At 45.8% G+C, this 25,880-nt stretch overlaps 1 pseudogene; it reads left to right on the top strand.

Annotated features, from left to right (window-relative positions):
- Nucleotides 1-25,880, top strand: part of LOC139381295 (constitutive coactivator of peroxisome proliferator-activated receptor gamma-like) — a 34,631-nt pseudogene that overhangs the window by 7,947 nt on the left and 804 nt on the right.

Raw genomic sequence — 25,880 nt, 5'->3', positions numbered from 1 at the left:
TTGCACCCTCTACAACCACTGTGATTATTATTATTTGACCCTGCTGGTCATCTATGAACATTTGAACATCTTAGCCATGTTATTATCTCTACCCAGCACAGCCAGAAGAGGACTGGCCACCCCTCATAGCCTGGTTCCTCTCTAGGTTTCTTCCTAGGTTCTGGCCTTTCTAGGGAGTTTTTCCTAGCTACCGTGCTTCTACACCTGCATTGCTTGCTGTTTGGGATTTTAGGCTGGGTTTCTGTACCGCACTTTGTGACATCAGCTAATGTAAGAAGGGCTTTATAAATACATTTGATTGATTGATTGACCTTTCTTTTGTGGAAAAACTTAAGATAGTTGGAAAGCTTTTGGAAAGCTTTTCGGAACGCATAGTAGTCTTTCCGGTATCATTATCTTACTCATCCAAGTTAAACATTTTCTGGAGGGATGAATCACACTCACCATATGGAAGTCCAACGGACAAATCTGGGTTTGGTGGATGACAGGAGAATGCTACCTGCCCTAATGCAACCACAAACAGGACAACAACAAGAGAACGGGGCTGGGAGAATAGTCAAGAAGCCATTTTTCAACAATATAGTAAGTCCCACAGAAGAAACTCATTTGACTCTTTCTCAATATGCAAGAAGATGTAGCAGCAGAAACTGCTGAGAGGGGATAATTTTGGGGCGCATTGCAACATTCCTGCTCAAACTGCTCTAACTGTGGTCTGAACCTGAGAATGATGCTCTGGCGACGGACTCCAAGCTGTCCCCGACACTGACCACAATGGCTATTTGCACCTCCCCACCCTACTTTAAACCCTACTACGCCTGCTATTTCTGCTCCAGCCGCCCAGAGTGGCCGGCGGTTATCCTGGGCCCGGGTTGATAGAGGCTCCCTACGGTAGAGATAATGGATGATAGCAGCGACAAATTAGAGCCTGGTGGGAGACATCCAGAAAGCCACATCCTGATTTACGGTGCTTCCATAGCATCCTCCCAGCGTCCCCCCTAAAGCTCGCGTCAGTCAGTTTCTCTGGTCTTGCCAAATCACTGCATGTTTTTGTTGTTTGTTGTTTGTTTTAGGGTAATATTTAATATTTCAGATTGTGGCTTCTAATTGTCTGCATCATTTTCAATTCCCCATATATATTTTTTGTAAATGTGTGTGTGTGTGTTATTTGATTTTATTATTTTATTTATTTGTGTTATTTGAAATAGATATTTATACTGTATATTATTATATATATTTTCCTTGTCACGCCCTGACCTGAGTTATCTATGTTTTATGTATTATTTTGGTCAGGTCGGGGTGTGACGAGGGTGGGTATGTGTGTTTTTTTTCTGTCTAGGGTTTTTGTATATCTATGGGTTTTTGTATGTCTAGGTAATGTAGGTCTATGGTGGCCTGAATTGGTTCCCAATCAGAGGCAGCTGTTTATCGTTGTCTCTGATTGGGGATCCTATTTAGGTTGCCATTTTGGTTTTGTGGGTTATTGTCTATATGTAGTTGCATGTCAGCACTCGTTGGAGTAGCTTCAAGGTCGTTTTTTGTTTTGGTAATTTGTTTAGTGTTCGTCGTTAATTAAAGAAGATGTATTCATATCACGCTGCGCCTTGGTCTCCTCACTATGACGAACGTGGCACATATTCCATCCAATTCACTTTATTTGTATAATATATTTCACTTGATCTTTCTTGAATATGTTCCTCCAGTTCTTTTAGTTTTTCCTGTAACTTATTCTGTGCCTCAATGGTACAGTTTCAATTGCTATCTGTACTGTTAGTCCCTCTATTTCCTTTGTTAATATGAACTCTTTTGACCTAAATTGTTGAGTATTAAATTGTATTGCCTCTAAAGGCACATTTAAAAGTATTCCATACAATAAGGGGATCTGCAGTACCTATAGTGACAAGAAAAAGGCAATTCTTTGGAATTACCCTGATTTCTGCATAAATTGGTAATCAAATTTGATCTGATCTTCATCTAAGTCACAACAATATACAAACATAGTGTGTTTAAACTAATAACACAAATTATTGTATATATATTGAATACATCATTAAAACATTCAGTGTCGGTTGGAAAAAGTATGTGAATCCCTAGGCTAATGACTAATTGGAGTCAGGAGTCAGCTAACCTGAAGTCCAATCAATGAGATGAGATTGGAGATGTTGGTAGACCTGCCTTGCCCTATAAAAACACTATTCACAAGGAGCATTTCCTGACAAAGGAGATCTCAGAAGACCTAAGATTAAGATTTGTTGACTTTCATAAAGCTGGAAAGGATTACAAAAGTGTCTCTAAAAGCCGTTATGTTCATCAGTCCACGGTAAGACAAATTGTCTATAAATGGAGAAAGTTCAGCACTGTTGCTACTCTCCCTAGCAGTGGCTGTCCTGCAAAGAGCACAGTGCAGAATGCTCAGTGAGGTTAAGAAGAATCCTAGAGTGTCTGATAAAGACTTACAGAAATCTCTGGAACATGCTAACATCTCTGTTGATGAGTCTATGATACGTAAAACACTAAACGAGAATGGTATTCACGGGAGGACACCACGGAAGAAGCCAATGCTGTTCAAAAAAACATTGCTATGTGAAGTTTGGAAAAGTGCTGGATGTTCCACAGCGCTACTAGCAAAATATTCTGTGGACTGATGAAACTACAGTTTGAGTTGTTTGGAAGGAACACACAACACTATGTGTGAAGAAAAAAGGCACAGCACACCCACATAAAAACCTTATCCCAACTGTAAAGTATGGTGGAGGGAGCATCATGGTTTGGGGCTGCCTCAGAGCCTGGACAACTTGCTATCATCGACGTAAAAATAAATTCCCAAGTTTATCAAGACATTTTGCAGGGGAATGTTAGGCTAGCTGTCCACCAATTGAAGCTCAACAGAAGTTGGCCGACGCAACAGGACAACGACCCAAAACACAGAAGTAAATCAACAACAGAATGGCTTCAACAGAAGAAAAGTCAGAGTCCTGACTTCAACCCGATTGAGGTACTGTGGTATGACCTCAAGAGAGCAGTTCACACCAGATCCCAAGAATTTTGCTGAACTGAAACCGTTTTGTAAAGAGGAATGGTCCAAAATTCCTCCTGACCGTTGTGCAGGTCTGATCCGCAACTACAGAAAACATTTGGTTGAGGTTGTTGCTGCCAAAGGAGTGTCAACCATTATTAAATCCAATTGTTTACATACTGCACTGTGAATGTTTACACGGTGTGTTCAATAAAGACATGAAAACGTATAATTGTTTGTGTTTTTAGTTTACGCAGACTGTGTTTGTCTATTGTTGTGACCTTGATGAAGATCAGATCAAATTGTAAGACTAATTTATGGAGAAATCCAGAAATCCAATTTATGCAGAAATCCAGGGTTCACATACTTTTTCTTGCCACTATGTTATGTAGGAAAAAGTAAGTTATACATTCTTGTGTCTTAGTTAAAAACAAGTTGTCATCCAATAGGCTTTGATTTAATTTCCAATATCCTCACCAACGTGGAAATTCTTTAAGAGTAATGTATATGGCAATTATTTTATGGTCCGACCGCATTCTGTTCCCTATCAAACTTTTTAAATGTTTGGTACCAGCAAGAATGACATAAGAAAGTAGTCAAGACAGCTACCTTGATTGAGCCTCTGCCATAAACAGTACCAGTCAAAAGGTTGGACACACCTACTCCTTCCAGGGTTTTTATTTATTTTTACTGTGTTCTACATTGTAGGATAATAGTGAAGACATAACTGAAATAACACATCTGGAATCATGTAACCAAAAAAGTGTTAAATAAATACAAATATATTTGAGATTCTTCAAAGGAGCCACCCTCTGCCTTGATGACTGCTTTGCACACTCTTGGCATTCTCTCAACCACCTAATCACCTGGAATGCATTTCAGTTAACAGGTGTGTCTTGTGTCTTGTTAAAAGTTCATTTGTGGCATTTCTTTCCTTCTTAATGCCTTTGAGCCAATCAGTTGTGCTGTGACAATGTAGGGGCGGTATACAGAAGATCGCCCTATTTGGTAAAAGACCAAGTCCATATTATGGCAAGAACAGCTCAAATATGCAAAGAGAAATGACAGGCCATCATTTCTTTAAGACATGAAGGTCAGTCAATCCGGAAATTTCAAGAACTTTGAAAGTTTCTTCAAGTGCAGTCTCAAAAATCATCAAGCGCTATGATGAAACTGTCTCTCATGAGGCCCGCCACAAGAGAAGGAAGACCCAGAGTTACCTCTGCTGCAGAGGATATGTTCATTAGAGTTACCAGCCTCAACATTTGCAGCCCAAATAAATGCTTCACAGAGTTCAAGTAACAGACACATCTCAACATCAACTGTTCAGAGGAGACTGTGTGAATCAGGCCTTTATGGTCAAATTACTGCAAAAAAAAAAACACTACTAAAGGACACCAATAATAAGAAGAGACTTGCTTGGGCCAAGAAACACGAGAAATGGACATCAGACTGGTGGAAATATGTCCTTTCATCTGATGAGTCCAAAATTGAGATTTTTGGTTCCAACTGCCGTGTCTTTCTGAGACGCAGAGTAGGTGACGGATGATCTCCACATGTGTGGTTCCCACCGTGAAGCATAGAGGAGGAGGTGTGATGGTGCTTTTGCTGATGACACTCAGTGAGTTATTTAGAATTCAAGGCACACCACCAGCAAGGCTACCACAGCATTCTGCAGTTATACGCCATCCCATCTGGTTTACGCTTAGTGAGACTATCATTTGTTTTTCAACAGGACAATGCCCCAACACACCTCCAGACTATGTAAGGGATATTTGACCAATAAGGAGAATGATGGAGTGCTGCATCAGCCTCCACAATCACCCAACCTCAACCCAATTGATGGTTTGGATGAGTTGGGCCGCAGAGTGAAGGAAAAGCAGCCAACAGGTAAATAAATATACTGTATGTATTTAACTAGGAAAGTCAGTTAAGAACAAATTCTTATTTACAACGACAGCCTACCCTGGCCAAACCCGGACGATGCTGGGCCAATTTTGCGCCGCCCTATGGGACTCCCAATCACAACCGGTTGTGATACGGCCTGGAATTGAACTACGGTCTGTAGTGACACCTGTAACACTGAGATGCAGTGCCTTAGGCCACTGCGCCACTCGGGTGCCCAGATCTGGGTACTCCTTCAAGAGTGTTGGAAAAGCATTCCAGGTGAAGCTGGTTTAGAGAATGCCAAGAGTGTTTAACACTTTTTTGGTATCTAATTATGGAGAGGTATCAGTTAGCCTAGTATCCTAAATATGGAGAGGTATCAGTTAGCCTAGCATCCTAACTATGGAGAAGTATCAGTTAGCCTAGCATCGTAACTATTTGTACATATTACTTTGCAGTCGTTTTTCTCTTATTTTAAAAGTTATGTTTGTTGTAATCATCGAACGGTTTTTGTGTGTGTTTGTTTATATAACAACTTCAGTAAACTTCATCTAGTGTAACAGCTAACTTCAGTGAACTCCCTCTTGTGTAACAGCTAACTTCAGTAAACTCCATCTAGTGTAACAGCTAACTTCAGTAAACTCCCTCTTGTGTAACAGCTAACTTCAGTAAACTCCAGCTAGTATAATAGCTAACTTCAGTAAACTTCATCTAGTATGACAGCTAACTTCAGTAAACTCCCTCTTGTGTAACAGCTAACTTCAGTAAACTCCAGCTAGTGTGACAGCTAACTTCAGTAAACTCCAGCTAGTGTAACAGCTAACTTCAGTAAACTCCATCTAGTGTGACAGCTAACTTCAGTAAACTCCAGCTAGTGTAACAGCTAACTTCAGTAAACTCTAGCTAGTGTAACAGCTAACTTCAGTAAACTCCATCTAGTGTGACAGCTAACTTCAGTAAACTCCAGCTAGTGTAACAGCTAACTTCAGTAAACTCCATCTAGTGTGACAGCTAACTTCAGTAAACTCCAGCTAGTGTAACAGCTAACTTCAGTAAACTCCAGCTAGTGTAACAGCTAACTTCAGTAAACTCCATCTAGAGTGACAGCTAACTTCAGTAAACTCCAGCTAGTGTAACAGCTAACTTCAGCTAGTGTGACAGCTAACTTCAGTAAACTCCCTCTTGTGTAACAGCTAACTTCAGTAAACTCCAGCTAGTGTAACAGCTAACTTCAGTAAACTCCAGCTAGTGTAACCCTAGATCCCAGAATATATGAGGTAATAAAAATGGTTTGTGTTGGGGAGATTTCTGTTTAGTGAGTGCACAGTAGCAGCAGGTGTTGAATGGGTGGGCAGGAGGGGGTTATTATAAAAGTGTGTGTGTGCAAGTGTGTGTGTGAGAGAGAGAGAGGGAGAGAGAGAGAGAGAGGCCGGGCGGGCGGGGTGATGACAGCCTGCTGCTGGACAGATTAGAGTGTGTGTAGATTTGTGACTGCCTCCTACTCCGGGGCTCCAAAACGCACCTGTTGCCCCACGCCATTGTTGCATCCCATCAGGAAGGATATTGTCACATCTGCCTGAAATCTCAGAAAGCCAGGGGAGGGGAGGGGTAGAGAGAGGAGAAGGGGGAGACAGATGGCAGGAGACTCTCCAGGGGCAGTCTGATGCTTTTTTTTCTCTCTCTCGCCCCCCTCCCCCTCTCTCTAATCTCTCTCCCCCTGCAGTGCTTTCTCATACTGGGGGAATGTCCATTAAGCCTAGGGCTGGGGATCAGGGGATGCCACTGCATCAGGGAGCTGCTGGGAGCCAGCATTCAGCCATCCATACACATAAATAAACCCTTTTATTCAATGGCAAGGACTACAGATTAGACCAGTCCTAGTTCCTACTAGTGTTGTGAGTAGGGTTGCAAAATTCATGGAACTTTCATTAAATTCCCTGGTTTTCCAGAAATCCTGATTGGAGGGTACCGGATTCCCTGCTTATTCATTCCTGATTTTTGGAACTCACCAACCGAGATTGTATTAAATGTCACCGGAATTTTGGAACCCTAGTCATGAGCACTGATCATCTAAGCTTATTCAGCAGAATGGGAATTGTGGTGCTGTTTCAAAGAGACCTGTTTCTCACCGGTAATATCCTCTGTTGTGTAATGGACGGGGAGACGGTTGTCCAAAACATAGAGGGTTGCCCCCAGGGGTATCAACTGTCTCAGGCACCTGATTGGAGGAGATTTTAATGTTTATGCTTTGGTGAAGCTACTGTGTGGACAGCTGCACTCCTGTACATGAAGACGTGGGCCTTCCTAACCTTCTTCATTGAGGGTGGCTCCATGGCTGGAGATTAGCATTCTGGTTTCGAGAAAAACACACCAAATTATGGAAAGGAGGCCCAACTAAGTTTAGAAAAATGAAAATCGTAACTGGTATGCTAATTGGCCAGGGTTCCCACACACAAGCAAGCATGTGTTTCCTACTTTGAACTGCCACTTTCAACCAATGAACAGGACAAGTGTAGCCACACATTGTCAAATTACTACTTCTGCATGCTCAGAGATACTCCGTTTTGAAGAAGCCCCAAAGTAGTTGCTTCCCTTGCTTGCTTGTATGTGTGTTTAAATGTGGGATGAGTGCTTTGTTTAGGGGTGGTGTGCCTGGAAGGCGCCTGCTGCTGGCTGCAGCCTCTTTAGCTTGATCTCTCTTCCCTCTTTGCTTTAGCTGAAGCTGTGTTTGAGTGGGGAGCAGGTGGCAGGCAGGTCTCTGGGCCCATGTGTTTGACAGGGCCTAATCAGCCCTATTTGATCTCCTATGGGCTGAGGGCCCAGGTGAGACCTGAGGGTAAATACAGGGGACATCTGCCTGTTGGCTAGCTAGCTACCACTCCTGTCCTGCTGCGACCCCTGGCTCTCCTCTCTCTGTGCTGCTGCAGATCAACTCTCTGTTTATTTACTGTAACTCGCCTGGTTCCATGCTGTATGTGCTATAGCATACTCTTCTACTTGCCATACAGTTAGGACCATACATTACAGAACATTCCCATAGAAACATTTGGTGTCGAACAAATATAATTGTATGACATGTAGAATAGAGAATCATGTCAGCTCTGTTCATTCCATTTCTATCTTCTCTGCAGGTCTCTCATGTGGAGCCCCGAGCGGTTCAGCTGGGCTCTCTGTTTGTTTAAGGGCTGACCCACTTGGCTGCTGCCAAGAGCGCTTGCGGCTGCCCCTTCCCCATGTAGCAGCTGGTGCCCTGAACACCTTTGACGGCCTGCTCTTCCACTCAGAGTACCTGCTGGCTCACTCATGGAGGCCACAGGGGGAGCTGCTGGAGGGCAATGTGAGTAAGTGGAAACACTGTTAGTAGAATTGATTCTAGCTATTAGCTACTGTAACAGGGCTCCCGAGTGGCGCAGCGGTCTAAGGCACTGCATCTCAGTGCTAGAGGCGTCACTAAAGATCCTGGTTCGATTCCAGGCTGTATCACAACTGGCAAAAGTTGGGAGTCCCATAGGGTGACGCACAATTGGCCCAGTGTCGTCTGGGTTAGGGTTTGGCCGTCATTGTAAACAAGAATTTGTTCTTAACTAACTTGCCTAGTTAAATAAAAAAAATATAAAAAATGTGGTAGTAGGGTTGATTATAGCTATTAACTAATGTAACAGTGGTAGTAGGATAGCTGGCTCCTCTAACTTGAGTCAGTCTGTCACGTCTAATCAAGGTGGGTGGAATCAGGCGCAGAGAGCAGATAGCAATTTAAAGTTTTATTCTCCGGTGAACAAAACAAACACGATCAACCCAAACACACACAGGGTGAAATTATCCAACACAGGATAACAGACTAACCGGAGAATAAGAAACACAAAAACACCGATAGACGAAATGAATGACAACATAAACAATCCCGCACAAAACAAGGGTGGGACAACCTACATTATATACAGACACTAATTAACTAAACAACACACAGGTGCAGCCAATCAGACAAAACCAACAGATACACGAAAAGGGATCGGTAGTGGCTAGTAGGACGGTGACGACGACCGCTGAGCACCGCCCGAACGGGCAGGAGAGCCAACCTCGGCGGAAGTCGTGACAGTACCCCCCCCCCCCTGACGCGCGGCTCCCGCAGCGCGCCGCCACCGTCCGGCGGTGGAAATCTATTAGGAGAGAAGGGTCCAAAATGTCCCTCACCGGAACCCAGCATCTCTCCTCCGGGCCGTACCCCTCCCAGTCCACGAGGTACTGTAGGCCCCCCACCCGGCGTCTCGAATCCAGAATGCCTCGAACTGTATACGCCGGGGGCCCCTCGATGTCCAGAGGGGGCGGAGGGACCTCAGACACCTCACCTTCTTGCAGGGGACCAGCCACCACCGGCCTGAGGAGAGACACATGAAACGAGGGGTTAATACGGTAATACCTAAGAAGTTGTAACCTATAACACACTTTGTTTATTCTCCTCAGGACTTTGAACGGCCCCACACACTGCGGCCCCAGCTTCCGACAGGGCAGGCGGAGAGACAGGTTTCGGGTCGAGAGCCAGACCCTGTCCCCCGGTGCAAACACGGGGGTCTCACTGCGGTGTTGGTCAGCGCTCCTCTTCTGCCGTTCTCCCGCTAACCGTAATGATTCCTGAACGGCTTTCCAGGTGTCCTTGGAGCGCTGTACCCATTCCTCCACCGCAGGAGCCTCGGTCTGACTCTGATGCCATGGAGCCAGGACCGGCTGGTAACCTAACACACACTCAAAAGGAGACAAGTTAGTAGAGGAGTGGCGTAAGGAGTTCTGGGCTAGTTCGGCCCATGGAACATACCTAGCCCACTCACCAGGCCGGTCCCGGCAATAGGACTGCAGAAACCTGCCCACATCCTGGTTAACGCGCTCCACCTGCCCATTACTCTCGGGGTGAAAACCTGAGGTTAGGCTAACCGAGACCCCCAGTCTCTCCATAAACGCCCTCCACACTCTGGACGTGAATTGGGGACCCCGATCAGAGACGATGTCCTCAGGCACCCCATAGTGCCGGAAGACATGGGTAAACAAAGCCTCAGCAGTCTGCAGGGCCGTAGGAAGACCGGGCAACGGAATGAGACGACAGGACTTAGAAAACCGATCCACAACGACCAGGATCGTAGTACTTCCCTGGGACGGGGGAAGGTCGGTAAGAAAATCCACCGCCAGCCGCCGATCCGTCAAACTCCCGTGGGAGTGTCAGCCGAAGAGCCCCAGAGCCAGATGTGGTCGCAGAAACAGGAGGTGCTGGAGAAGGGGTTGCTAGAGATGAGGAGGGGAGGCCACTCCTCTCCCACCGATCCATTCTCTCCATCATTTGGTCCATTGCAGAACCAATCCGGTGAAGCACGCTGGTATGATGGAGGACCCTCTCTTCCATCGATGGGAGAGGAGACGCTGCTGCTCCTGCTGATTCCATGGTGGTGCGGGATTCTGTCACGTCTAATCAAGGTGGGTGGAATCAGGCGCAGAGAGCAGATAGCGATTTAAAGTTTTATTCTCCGGTGAACAAAACAAACACGATCAACCCAAACACACACAGGGTGAAATTATCCAACACAGGATAACAGACTAACCGGAGAATAAGAAACACAAAAACACTGATAGACGAAATGAATGACAACATAAACAATCCCGCACAAAACAAGGGTGGGACAACCTATATTATATACAGACACTAATTAACTAAACAACACACAGGTGCAGCCAATCAGACAAAACCAACAGATACACGAAAAGGGATCGGTAGTGGCTAGTAGGACGGTGACGACGACCGCCGAGCACCGCCCGAACGGGCAGGAGAGCCAACCTCGGCGGAAGTCGTGACACAGTCTTTCCCCAATTTGATTTTCAAGATGAGGCCCTAAAAGCAACAGGCATTGTGGCTCCAAAGTTTTCTATTTGAAACAAATAGAAGTTAATATATTGCAAGGGAAACCCTACCTTGGGTGTACACTGTAGTGGGGAGTGTTTCTCTTACTGTAACTTGGCTCATCCTCTTGTCAAGACCCCCTGGGTGTTCCTGTTCCATTCCCTCCGAGAGCTGGTCTTGGGAACCTGCAGCTGGCATGGCCAGACCATCAAGTCCAGAACATCTAGTCCAGTCCAGACCATCCAGTCCAGACCATCTAGTCCAGAGCATCTAGTCCAGTCTAGACGATCTTGTCCAAATAATCTAGTCCAGATCATCTAGTCCAGACCATCTAGTCCAGGCCATCTAGTCCAGGCCATCTAGTCCAGGCCATCTAGTCCAGTCCATCTAGTCCAGTCCATCTAGTCCAGACCATCCAGTTCAGACCATCTAGTCCAGACCATCCAGTCCAGACCATCTAGTCCAGAGGGTCCAGTCTAGACTATCGAGTCCAGATCATCTATTCCAGACCATCCAGTCCAGACCATCTTTTCCAGACCATCCAGGCCAGACCATCCAGTCCAGACCATCCAGTCCAGACCATCCAGTCCAGACCATCTTTTCCAGACCATCCAGGCCAGACGATCCAGTCTAGACCATCCAGTCCAGACCATCCAGTCCAGACCATCCAGTCCAGACCATCTAGTCCAGTACATACCATCTGGTCCAGTACATACCATCTAGTCCCGACCATCTAGTCCTGACCATCCAGACCAGACCACCTAGTCCAGTACAGCCCATCTAGTCCAGTACAGCCCATCTAATCCAGTACAGACCATCTAGTCCAGACCATCTAGTCCAGACCATCTAGTCCAGTACAGACCATCTAGTCCAGACCATCTAGTCCAGACCATCCAGACCAGACAATCTAGTCCAGTACAGACCATCTAGTCCAGACCAGACCATCTAGTCCAGGCCATCCAGACCAGACCATCTAGTCCAGTACAGACCATCTAGTCCAGACCAGACCATCTAGTCCAGACCATCTAGTCCAGACCATCCAGTCCAGACCATCCAGTCCAGACCATCTTGGCCAGACCACAGACAACACAGCCCGGTGAGACATATTCATCTCACTAATGAAACATGTTGAGGTCCCAGTGTCGGTGAACATGGCACACATACTGTATTTACACAAACACAGAGTCTATTAGTGAGATGAAACAGAGTCCATCCGCTCAATGTATTTACTAAATATATTTATATCTGCCTATACTATTTGTTTAGGCTAGTGTTAAAAAGGCCATGGCAACAAATACTTAAGGAGTCTTCATAGTATCCTCCCCAAAGTTATGTGATTCCTGAGGCAAAGACATCGCTACTCTTTGCCACGCTCAAAGAGAGACAGCCTATTATTATTATCCATATGTTCTGAATAAAGGAAATAATGATGATTGAGAGAGAATGTGTACTGTACCATGCGGGACTGTTGGTGCCCTTGAGGGGGAACAATACCCAGTAGTCTCTACAGTCTATAATATGATCCATCTGGGCTCCAATCCATTGAAACAGTTCCAGTGGTAGATACTTTTGGCTCCTCAAGATACTTTGTCATAACAAGAATAATTCTGGGTTTATTTTTGTAGGACTTGATCTATATTAAGTAACATAACAAGACAACCAAATTATAACGTCCCAGAACCAGTCTTTTACAAAGGCCTCAACCCCACTGCTTTCAACTTGCATCCTGCTTCCTGTGGTTCTCTATAGAGATTAAAAGAACATAGAAGGCAACATTTTCTCCATCTGTTTGTTCTCTTGACGTTGAACAACACGTCAAGTATGACCTACATTTTGTAGAACTTTTGCTGGTTTTGCTACTATGATATGATTTGTAATGTCTGCTCTTTGTCCACACACAGTATTTGAATTAGTGTATGATAGCCTACTTCAGTGGACCACAAATACTATGAGATATTGAGTGTGGAAAGGGAGCTTCAGTTCGAAAGTATCAAATAGTTCTGTAGACAAAATCTATCATAACTCAAAATAACTGTTGAAGTATAGATGGGAATGGGAACTTCTCCAAAACCGACATGGTTAGTAAATTTACCAGTTAGCAAATACAGTGCCTTGCGAAAGTATTCGGCCCCCTTGAACTTTGCGACCTTTTGCCACATTTCAGGCTTCAAACATAAAGATATAAAACTGTATTTTTTTTGTGAAGAATCAACAACAAGTGGGACACAATCATGAAGTGGAACGACATTTATTGGATATTTCAAACTTTTTTAACAAATCAAAAACTGAAAAATTGGGCGTGCAAAATTATTCAGCCCCCTTAAGTTAATACTTTGTAGCGCCACCTTTTGCTGCGATTACAGCTGTAAGTCGCTTGGGGTATGTCTATCAGTTTTGCACATCGAGAGACTGAAGTTTTTTCCCATTCCTCCTTGCAAAACAGCTCGAGCTCAGTGAGGTTGGATGGAGAGCATTTGTGAACAGCAGTTTTCAGTTCTTTCCACAGATTCTCGATTGGATTCAGGTCTGGACTTTGACTTGGCCATTCTAACACCTGGATATGTTTATTTTTGAACCATTCCATTGTAGATTTTGCTTTATGTTTTGGATCATTGTCTTGTTGGAAGACAAATCTTCGTCCCAGTCTCAGGTCTTTTGCAGACTCCATCAGGTTTTCTTCCAGAATGGTCCTGTATTTGGCTCCATCCATCTTCCCATCAATTTTAACCATCTTCCCTGTCCCTGCTGAAGAAATGCAGGCCCAAACCATGATGCTGCCACCACCATGTTTGACAGTGGGTATGGTGTGTTCAGGGTGATGAGCTGTGTTGCTTTTACGCCAAACATAATGTTTTGCATTGTTTGAAAAAGTTCAATTTTGGTTTCATCTGATCAGAGCACCTTCTTCCACATGTTTGGTGTGTCTCCCAGGTGGTTTGTGGCAAACTTTAAACAACACTTTTTTTGGATATCTTTAAGAAATGGCTTTCTTCTTGCCACTCTTCCATAAAGGCCAGATTTGTGCAATATACGACTGATTGTTGTCCTATGGACAGAGTCTCCCACCTCAGCTGTAGATCTCTGCAGTTCATCCAGAGTGATCATGGGCCTTTTTGCTGCATCTCTGATCAGTCTTCTCCTTGTATGAGCTGAAAGTTTAGAGGGACGGCCAGGTCTTGGTAGATTTGCAGTGGTCTGATACTCCTTCCATTTCAATATTATCGCTTGCACAGTGCTCCTTGGGATGTTTAAAGCTTGGGAAATCTTTTTGTATCCAAATCCGGCTTTAAACTTCTTCACAACAGTATCTCGGACCTGCCTGGTGTGTTCCTTGTTCTTCATGATGCTCTCTGCGCTTTTAACGGACCTCTGAGACTATCACAGTGCAGGTGCATTTATACGGAGACTTGATTACACACAGGTGGATTGTATTTATCATCATTAGTCATTTAGGTCAACATTGGATCATTCAGAGATCCTCACTGAACTTCTGGAGAGAGTTTGCTGCACTGAAAGTAAAGGGGCTGAATAATTTTGCACGCCCAATTTTTCAGTTTTTGATTTGTTAAAAAAGTTTGAAATAACCAATAAATGTCGTTCCACTTCATGATTGTGTCCCACTTGTTGATTCTTCACAAAAAAATACAGTTTTATATCTTTATGTTTGAAGCCTGAAATGTTGCAAAAGGTTGCAAAGTTCAAGGGGGCCGAATACTTTTGCAAGGCACTGTATACCACAGTTAGTAAATATACCACAGTTAGTAAATATACCATAGGTAGTAAATATACCACAGTTAGTAAATATTGTCACGTTCATCGTATTGATGAGACCAAGGTGCAGCGTGATATGAATACATACTTATTTTAATAAAGAAAGAACACTAAATAAACTAACAAAATAACCGTGAAGCTATATAAACCGAGTGCTGCCAGGCAACTACACATAGACAATAACCCACCAAATACCCAAGGAATATGGCTTCCTAAATATGGTCCCCAATCAGAGACAACGATAAACAGCTGCCTCTGATTGGGAACCAATCTAGGCAACCATAGACATATAAACACCTAGATATACAAAAACCCCTAGACATACAAAAACCCTAGACAATACAAAAACCACCCTCGTCACACCCTGACCTAACCAAAATAATAAAGAAAACAAAGATAACTAAGGTCAGGGCGTGACAGTACACCCCCCCCCCCCCCCCCCCCCCCCAAAAGGTGCGGACTCCCGGCCACAAACCTTAACCTATATGGGAGGGTCTGGGTGGGCATTTAACCTCGGTTCTGGTTCTGGACGCCGCCCCCTTCTTTACACTGAGTCTGCTCTTGTAGCACTGACCCGTGGATCTTCGACTGGGGACAGTCGCCGGAGGCCCCGGACTGGGGACCGTCGCCGGAGGCCCCGGACTGAGGACCGTCGCCGGAGGCCCCGGACTGAGGACCGTCGCCGGAGGCCCCGGACTGAGGACCGTCGCCGGAGGCCCCGGACTGGGGACCGTCGCCGGAGGCCCCGGACTGGGGACCGTCGCCGGAGGCCCCGGACTGGGGACCGTCGCCGGAGGCCCCGGACTGGGGACCGTCGCCGGAGGCCCCGGACTGGGGACCGTCGCCGGAGGCCCCGGACTGGGGACCGTCGCCGGAGGCCCCGGACTGGGGACCGTCGCCGGAGGCCCCGGACTGGGGACCGTCGTTGGAGGTTCCGGACTGGGGACCGTCGTTGGAGGTTCCGGACTGGGGACCGTCGTTGGAGGTTCCGGACTGGGGACCGTCGTTGGAGGTTCCGGACTGGGGCCCGTCGCCGGACGCTCCGGACTGGGTACCGTCGCCGGACGCTCCGGACTGGGTACCGTCGCCGGACGCTCCGGACTGCCGAGGCGCACTCTAGGCCTGGTGCGTGGTGCCGGCACTGGTGGTACAGGGCTGGGGACACGCACCTCAGGGCGAGTGTGAGGAGCAGGATCAGGGCGTACTGGACTGCCGAGGCGCACTGTAGGCCTGGTGCGTGGTATTGGCACTGGTGGTACTGGGCTGGTGACACGCACCTCAGGGCGAGTGCGGGGAGGAGGCACAGGATACACTGGACCGTGGAGACGCATTGGAGATCCAGAACATAGAGCTGGCTCAATACGTCCTGGCTGGATGCCCAGTCTAGCCCGGCAAATGCAAGGAGCTGGAATAGAGCGCACCGGACTAGAATAGTGCACTGGAGACACCGTGCGCATCTCTGCATAACACGGTGCCCGACCAGTTATACACTCCCCACGGTAAGCACGAAGAGTTGGCTCAGGTCTCCTACCTGACTCAGCCAATCTCCTCGTGTGCCCCCCCCCCCCCCCAAAAATGATTGGGGCTGCCCCTCAGGCTTCCGTGCTAGCCGTTTACCTTCATATCGTCGCCGTTCCTCTATTCTCCGGTATTTATCCTCGTAGTATGGCCGTTCCGCTTTCGCTGCCTCTAACTCCTCCTTAGGACTGCGATACTCCCCCGGCCGTGTCCAGCGTCCTGCTCCATCTAATATCTCCTCCCAGGTCTATTTCCCCATTAAGCTCTATTCCTCCTTTTCACGCTGCTTGGTCCTGGTTTGGTGGGTTTTTCTGTCATGTTCGTCGTATTGATGAGACCAAGGCGCAGCGTGATATGAATACATACTTCTTTTAATAAAGAAAGAACACTAAACAAACTAACAAAATGAACGTGACGCTATATAAACCGGGTGCTGACAGGCAACTACACATAGACAATAACCCACCAAATACCCAAGGAATATGGCTACCTAAATATGGTCCCCTATCAGAGACAACGATAAACAGCTGCCTCTGATTGGGAACCAATCTAGGCAACCATAGACATATAAACACCTAGATATACAAAACCCCTAGACATACAAAACCCCCTAGACAATCCTAAAACTATACAAACCACCCTCGTCACACCCTGACCTAACCAAAATAATAAAGAAAACAAAGATAACTAAGGTCAGGGTGTGACAAATATACCATAGTTAGTAAATATACCACGGTTAGTAAATATAACACAGGTAGTAAATATACCATGGTTAGTAAATATACCACGGTTAGTAAATATACCATGGTTAGTAAATATACCATGGTTAGTAAATTTACCACGGTTAGTAAATATAACACAAGTAGTAAATATACCACAGTTAGTAAATATAACACAGGTAGTAAATATACCATGGTTAGTAAATATACCACGGTTAGTAAATATACCACGGTTAGTAAATATACCACGGTTAGTAAATTTACCACGGTTAGTAAATATAACACAGGTAGTAAATATACCACAGTTAGTAAATATACCATAGGTAGTAAATATACCATAGTTTGTAAATATACCATAGTTAGTAAATATACCATAGGTAGTAAATATACCATAGTTTGTAAATGTACCATAGGTAGTAAATATACCATAGTTTGTAAATATACCATAGGTAGTAAATATACCATAGTTTGTAAATATACCATAGGTAGTAAATATACCATAGGTAGTAAATATACCACAGTTAGTAAATATACCACGGTTAGTAAATATAACACAGTTAGTAAATATACCATAGGTAGTAAATATACCATAGTTTGTAAATATACCATAGTTTGTAAATATACCATAGTTTGTAAATATACCATAGGTAGTAAATATACCACGGTTAGTAAATATACCACAGTTAGTAAATATACCATAGGTAGTAAATATACCATAGTTTGTAAATATACCATAGGTAGTAAATATACCATAGTTTGTAAATATACCATAGTTAGTAAATATACCATAGGTAGTAAATATACCACGGTTAGTAAATATACCATGGTTAGTAAATATACCACGGTTAGTAAATTTACCACGGTTAGTAAATATAACACAGGTAGTAAATATACCACGGTTAGTAAATATACCATAGTTAGTAAATATACCATAGGTAGTAAATATACCATAGGTAGTAAATATACCATAGTTAGTAAATATACCATAGGTAGTAAATATACCATAGTTAGTAAATATACCATAGGTAGTAAATATACCATAGTTAGTAAATATACCATAGTTAGTAAATATACCATAGGTAGTAAATATACCATAGTTAGTAAATATACCATAGTTAGTAAATATACCATAGGTAGTAAATATACCACGGTTAGTAAATATACCATGGTTAGTAAATATACCACGGTTAGTAAATTTACCACGGTTAGTAAATATACCATGGTTAGTAAATATACCACGGTTAGTAAATATACAATAGTTTGTAAATATACCACAGTTAGCAAATATAACATGGTTAGTAAATATACCATAGGTAGTAAATATACTATAGTTAGTAAATATACCATAGTTAGTAAATATACCATTGTTAGTAAATAGACCATAGTTAATAAATATATCACGGTTAGTAAATATACCACGGTTAGTAAATATACTATAGTTAGTAAATATACCATAGTTAGTAAATATACCATTGTTAGTAAATAGACCATAGTTAATAAATATATCATGGTTAGTAAATATACCACGGTTAGTAAATATACTATAGTTAGTAAATATACCATGGTTAGTAAATATACCACAGTTAATAAATATATCATGGTTAGTAAATATACCATTGTTAGTAAATATACCATAGTTAGTAAATAGACCATAGTTAGTAAATATACCATTGTTAGTAAATAGACCATAGTTAATAAATATATCATGGTTAGTAAATATACCATAGTTAGTAAATATACCATTGTTAGTAAATAGACCATAGTAAATATACCATTGTTAGTAAATAGACCATAGTTAATAAATATATCATGGTTAGTAAATATACCATAGTTAGTAAATATACCATTGTTAGTAAATAGACCATAGTTAGTAAATATACCATTGTTAGTAAATAGACCATAGTTAATAAATATATCATGGTTAGTAAATATACCATTGTTAGTAAATATACCATAGTTAGTAAATAGACCATAGTTAATAAATATATCACGGTTAGTAAATATACCACAGTTAGTAAATATACCACGGTTAGTAAATATACAACAGTTAGTAAATATATCATAGTCAGTAAATATACCATGGTTAGTAAATATACCACGGTTAGTAAATATACCATTGTTAGTAAATATACCATAGGTAGTAAATATACCATAGGTAGTAAATATACCATGGTTAGTAAATATACCACGGTTAATAAATATACCATAGTTAGTAAATATACCATTGTTAGTAAATATACCATTGTTAGTAAATAGACCATAGTTAATAAATATATCATGGTTAGTAGGGTCAAAATATTTGTTTCACCTTAGAGGAACTCAATATTTTAGCAACATATTGAGACCCCTCTAATCATTAGTGAAAATAAGACAAAAACAGAACTACCAGAGTGTGCGTGTGCGTGTGTGTATGTGTGTGTGTGTGTGTGACATGTACATGTGTGTGTACTTGTGTGTCTACCTGCATGCCTGTCTGAGGCAGATGTTGACAACTGGCTTTTCTTCTTTTTCTTGTCATTGTTTACTCTAAGTCTCTGTCTGTTATACAAGAGTTGTCATGAGTTTATAGATCGAATACGCTGCAAATAAAAAATGTAGACATAAAAAGGTATGTCTTTAATTTACGTCTTAGCCTCAACCAGTAATGGTTACCCCGGGGTTGTGGGGAGATGGTGGTGGCGCTTTGCGGAGCACAGAATTGCATGGTTTGTGTTTGGAGTGATTCTTAATGTTTCATCTCCACAGTGAAATATTTATTCCAAGAGTCTGGACCTCATAATTATAAAAATATTTTGTGGTATTGTCCTCAGGGAAGCACGGGGAAGGAAAGAGGCGCCCCATGAGGACAGCATGATCCACCTCCTCAACACTATAGACCCCAGACCAGATCCCCTTCAGGACAGCATGGTCCCCCTCCTCAATACTACAGACCCCAGACCAGATCCCCTTCAGGACAGCATGGTCCCCCTCCTCAATACTACAGACCCCAGACCAGATCCCGGTCAGGACAACATGGTCCCCCTCCTCAATACTACAGACCCCAGACCAGATTCCGGTCAGGACAGCATGGTCCCCCTCCTCAATACTACAGACCCCAGACCAGATCCCCTTCAGGACAGCATGGTCCCCCTCCTCAATACTACAGACCCCAGACCAGATCCCCTTCAGGACAGCATGGTCCCCCTCCTCAATACTACAGACCCCAGACCAGATCCCCTTCAGGACAGCATGGTCCCCCTCCTCAATACTACAGACCCCAGACCAGATCCCGGTCAGGGCAGCATGGTCCCCCTCCTCAATACTACAGACCCCAGACCAGATCCCGGTCAGGACAACATGGTCCCCCTCCTCAATACTACAGACCCCAGACCAGATCCCGGTCAGGACAACATGGTCCCACTCCTCAATACTACAGACCCCAGACCAGATCCCCTTCAGGACAGCATGGTCCCTCTCCTTAACACTACAGACCCCAGACCAGATCCCGGTCAGGGCAGCATGGTCCCCCTCCTCAATACTACAGACCCCAGACCAGATCCCGGTCAGGGCAGCATGTTCCCCCTCCTCAATACTACAGACCCCAGACCAGATCCCGGTCAGGGCAGCATGGTCCCCCTCCTCAACACTACAGACCCCAGACCAGATCCCGGTCAGGGCAGCATGGTCCCCCTCCTCAATACTACAGACCCCACACAAGATCCCGGTCAGGACAGCATGGTCCCTCTCCTCAACACTACAGACCCCAGACCAGATCCCGGTCAGGGCAGCATGGTTCCCCTCCTCAATACTACAGACCCCAGACAAGATCCCGGTCAGGGCAGCATGGTCCCCCTCCTCAATACTACAGACCCTAGACCAGATCCCAGTCAGGGCAGCATGGTCCCCCTCCTCAATACTACAGACCCCAGACCAGATCCCGGTCAGGGCAGCATGGTCCCCCTCCTCAATACTACAGACCCCAGACCAGATCCCCTTCAGGACAGCATGGTCCCCCTCCTCAATACTACAGACCCCAGACCAGATCCCCTTCAGGACAACATGGTCCCCGTCCTCAATACTACAGACCCCAGACCAGATCCCCTTCAGGACAGCATGGTCCCTCTCCTTAACACTACAGACCCCAGACCAGATCCCGGTCAGGGCAGCATGGTCCCCCTCCTCAATACTACAGACCCCAGACCAGATCCCGGTCAGGGCAGCATGTTCCCCCTCCTCAATACTACAGACCCCAGACCAGATCCCGGTCAGGGCAGCATGGTCCCCCTCCTCAACACTACAGACCCCAGACCAGATCCCGGTCAGGGCAGCATGGTCCCCCTCCTCAATACTACAGACCCCACACAAGATCCCGGTCAGGACAGCATGGTCCCTCTCCTCAACACTACAGACCCCAGACCAGATCCCGGTCAGGGCAGCATGGTTCCCCTCCTCAATACTACAGACCCCAGACCAGATCCCGGTCAGGGCAGCATGGTCCCCCTCCTCAATACTACAGACCCCAGACCAGATCCCCTTCAGGACAGCATGATCCACCTCCTCAACACTATAGACCCCAGACCAGATCCCCTTCAGGACAGCATGGTCCCCCTCCTCAATACTACAGACCCCAGACCAGATCCCGGTCAGGACAACATGGTCCCCCTCCTCAATACTACAGACCCCAGACCAGATTCCGGTCAGGACAGCATGGTCCCCCTCCTCAATACTACAGACCCCAGACCAGATCCCCTTCAGGACAGCATGGTCCCCCTCCTCAATACTACAGACCCCAGACCAGATCCCCTTCAGGACAGCATGGTCCCCCTCCGCAATACTACAGACCCCAGACCAGATCCCCTTCAGGACAGCATGGTCCCCCTCCTCAATACTACAGACCCCAGACCAGATCCCGGTCAGGGCAGCATGGTCCCCCTCCTCAATACTACAGACCCCAGACCAGATCCCGGTCAGGACAACATGGTCCCCCTCCTCAATACTACAGACCCCAGACCAGATCCCGGTCAGGACAACATGGTCCCACTCCTCAATACTACAGACCCCAGACCAGATCCCCTTCAGGACAGCATGGTCCCTCTCCTTAACACTACAGACCCCAGACCAGATCCCGGTCAGGGCAGCATGGTCCCCCTCCTCAATACTACAGACCCCAGACCAGATCCCGGTCAGGGCAGCATGTTCCCCCTCCTCAATACTACAGACCCCAGACCAGATCCCGGTCAGGGCAGCATGGTCCCCCTCCTCAACACTACAGACCCCAGACCAGATCCCGGTCAGGGCAGCATGGTCCCCCTCCTCAATACTACAGACCCCACACAAGATCCCGGTCAGGACAGCATGGTCCCTCTCCTCAACACTACAGACCCCAGACCAGATCCCGGTCAGGGCAGCATGGTTCCCCTCCTCAATACTACAGACCCCAGACAAGATCCCGGTCAGGGCAGCATGGTCCCCCTCCTCAACACTACAGACCCTAGACCAGATCCCAGTCAGGGCAGCATGGTCCCCCTCCTCAATACTACAGACCCCAGACCAGATCCCGGTCAGGGCAGCATGGTCCCCCTCCTCAATACTACAGACCCCAGACCAGATCCCCTTCAGGACAGCATGGTCCCCCTCCTCAATACTACAGACCCCAGACCAGATCCCCGTCAGAACAACATGGTCCCTGTCCTCAACACTACAGACCCCAGACCAGATCCCGGTCAGGGCAGCATGGTCCCCCTCCTCAACACTACAGACCCCAGACCAGATCCCGGTCAGGACAGCATGGTCCCCCTCCTCAACACTACAGACCCCAGACCAGATGCCCGTCAGGACAGCATGGTCGCCATCCTCAACACTACAGACCCTAGACCAGATTCCTGTCAGGACAGCATGATTCCCTTCCTAAACACTACAAAGAGCAGAGATCCCAGAGGACAGGTACATGGTAGGCTACAGACAGACTAGCTGCTGGTTGCTGTCTGGACCACAAGCTGCTAGTTGCTGTCTGGACCACTAGCTGCTGGTTGCTGTCTGGACCACGAGCTGCTGGTTGCTGTCTGGACAACTAGCTGCCGGTTGCTGTCTGGACCACTAGCTGCCGTTTGCTGTCTGGACCATTAGCTGCCGGTCGCTGTCTGGACCACTAGCTGCCGGTTGCTGTCTGGACCACTAGCTGCTGGTTGCTGTCTGGACCACTAGCTGCCGGTTGCTGTCTGGACCACTAGCTGCCGGTTGCTGTCTGGACCACTTGCTGCCAGTTGCTGTCTGGAACACTAGCTGCTGGTTGCTGTCTTGACCTTTAGCTGCTGGTTGCTGTCTGGACTACTAGCTGCCGGTTGCTTTCTGGACCACCTGCTGCTGGTTGCTGTCTGGACTACTAGCTGCCGGTTGCTCTCTGGACCACTAGCTGCTGGTTGCTGTCTGGACCTTTAGCTGCCGGTTGCTGTCTGGACCTTTAGCTGCTGGTTGCTGTCTGGACCTTTAGCTGCTGGTTGCTGTCTGGAACACTACCTGCTGGTTGCTGTCTGGACCAAATCAAATGTATTTATATAGCCCTTCGTACATCAGCTGATATCTCAAAGTGCTGTACAGAAACCCAGCCTAAAACCCCAGACAGCAAGCAATCCAGGTGTAGAAGCACGGTGGCTAGGAAAAACTCCCTAGAAAGGCCAAAACCTAGGAAGAAACCTAGAGTGGAACCAGGCTTTGTGGGGTGGCCAGTCCTCTTCTGGCTGTGCCGGGTGGAGATTATAACAGAACATGGCCAAGATGTTCAAATGTTCATAAATGACCAGCATGGTCAATAATAATAATCACAGGCAGAACAGTTGAAACTGGAGCAGCAGCACGGCCAGGTGGACTGGGGACAGCAAGGAGTCATCATGTCAGGTAGTCCTGAGGCATGGTCCTAGGGCTCAGGTCCTCCGAGAGAGAGAGAAAAAAAGAGAGAGAGAATTAGAGAGAGCATACTTAAATTCACACAGGACACCGGATAGGACAGGAGAAGTACTCCAGATATAACAAACTGACCCTAGCCCCCGACACATAAACTACTGCAGCATAAATACTGGAGGCTGAGACAGGAGGGGTCAGGAGACACTGTGGCCCCATCCGATGACACTCCCGGACAGGGCCAAACAGGAAGGATATAACCCCACCCACTTTGCCAAAGCACAGCCCCCACACCACTAGAGGGATATCTTCAACCACCAACTTACCATTCTGAGACAAGGCCGAGTATAGTCCACAAAGATTTCCGCCACGGCACAACCCAAGGGGGGGCGCCAACCCAGACAGGAAGATCACATCAGTGACTCAACCCACTCAAGTGACGCACCCCTCCTAGGGACGGTATGAAAGAGCCCTAGTAAGCCAATGAATCAGCCCCTGTAATAGGGTTAGAGGCAGAGAATCCGAGTGGAAAGAGGGGAACCGGGCAGGCAGAGACAGCAAGGGCGGTTCGTTGCTCCAGAGCCTTTCCGTTCACCTTCACACTCCTGGACCAGACTACACACAATCATATGACCCACTGAAGAGATGAGTCTTCAGTAAAGTCTTAAAGGTTGAGAACGAGTTTGCGTCTCTCACATTGGTAGGCAGACCATTCCATAAAAATGGAGCTCTATCGGAGAAAGCCCTGCCTCCAGCTGTTTGCTTAGAAATTCTAGGGACAATTAGGAGACCTGCGTCTTGTGACCGTAGCGTACGTGTAGGTATGTACGGCAGGACCAAATGAGAGAGATAGGTAGGAGCAAGCCCATGTAATGCTTTGTAGGTTAGCAGTAAAACCTTGAAATCAGCCCTTGCCTTGACAGGAAGCCAGTGTAGGGAGGCTAGCACTGGAGTAATATGATCAATTTTTTTGGTTCTAGTCAAGATTCTAGCAGCCGTATTTAGCACTAACTGAAGTTTATTTAGTGCTTTATCCGGGTAGCCGGAAAGTAGAGCATTGCAGTAGTCTAACCTAGAAGTGACAAAAGCATGGATTAATTTTTCTGCATCATTTTTGGACAGAAAGTTTCTGATTTCTGCAATGTTACGTAGATGGGAAAAAGCTGTCCTTGAAACAATCTTGATATGTTCTTCAAAGGAGAGATCAGGGTCCAGAGTAACGCCAAGGTCCTTCACAGTTTTATTTGACACGACTGTACAACCATTAAGATTAATTTTCAGATTCAACAGAAGATCTCTTTTGTTTCTTGGGACCTAGAACAAGCATCTCCGTTTTGTCCGAGTTTAAAAGTAGAAAGTTTGCAGCCATCCACTTCCTTATGTCTGAAACACATGCTTCTAGCGAGGGCAATTTTGGGGCTTCACCATGTTTCATTGAAATGTACAGCTGTGTGTCATCCGCATAGCAGTGAAAGTTACCATTATGTTTTCGAATGACATCCCCAAGAGGTAAAATATATAGTGAAAACAATAGTGGTCCTAAAACGGAACCTTGAAGAACACCGAAATTTACAGTTGATTTGTCAGAGGACAAACCATTCACAGAGACAAACTGATATCTTTCCGACAGATAAGATCTAAACAAGGCCAGAACTTGTCCGTGTAGACCAATTTGGGTTTCCAATCTCTCCAAAAGAATGTGGTGATCGATGGTATCAAAAGCAGCACTAAGGTCTAGGAGCACGAGGACAGATGCAGAGCCTCGGTCTGATGCCATTAAAAGGTCATTTACCACCTTCACAAGTGCAGTCTCAGTGCTATGATGGGGTCTAAAACCAGACTGAAGCATTTCATATACATTGTTTGTCTTCAGGAAGGCAGTGAGTTGCTGCGCAACAGCCTTTTCAAAAATGTTTGAGAGGAATGGAAGATTCGATATAGGCCGATTAGTTTTTTTATATTTTCTGGGTCAAGGTTTGGCTTTTTCAAGAGAGGCTTTATTACTGCCACTTTTAGTGAGTTTGGTACACATCCAGTAGATAGAGAGCCGTTTATTATGTTCAACATGGACCACTGGCTGCTGGTTGCTGTCTGGACCACTGGCTGCTGGTTGCTGTCTGGACCACTGGCTGCTGATTGCTGTCTGGACCACTGGCTGCTGGTTGCTGTCTGGACCACTGGTTGCTGTCTGGACCACTGGCTGCTGGTTGCTGTC

Source organism: Oncorhynchus clarkii, chromosome 23 (genome assembly GCF_045791955.1).
Source record: "Oncorhynchus clarkii lewisi isolate Uvic-CL-2024 chromosome 23, UVic_Ocla_1.0, whole genome shotgun sequence".
Lineage (NCBI taxonomy): Eukaryota > Metazoa > Chordata > Actinopteri > Salmoniformes > Salmonidae > Oncorhynchus > Oncorhynchus clarkii.
This window is presented reverse-complemented; position numbering and strand designations above follow the sequence as displayed.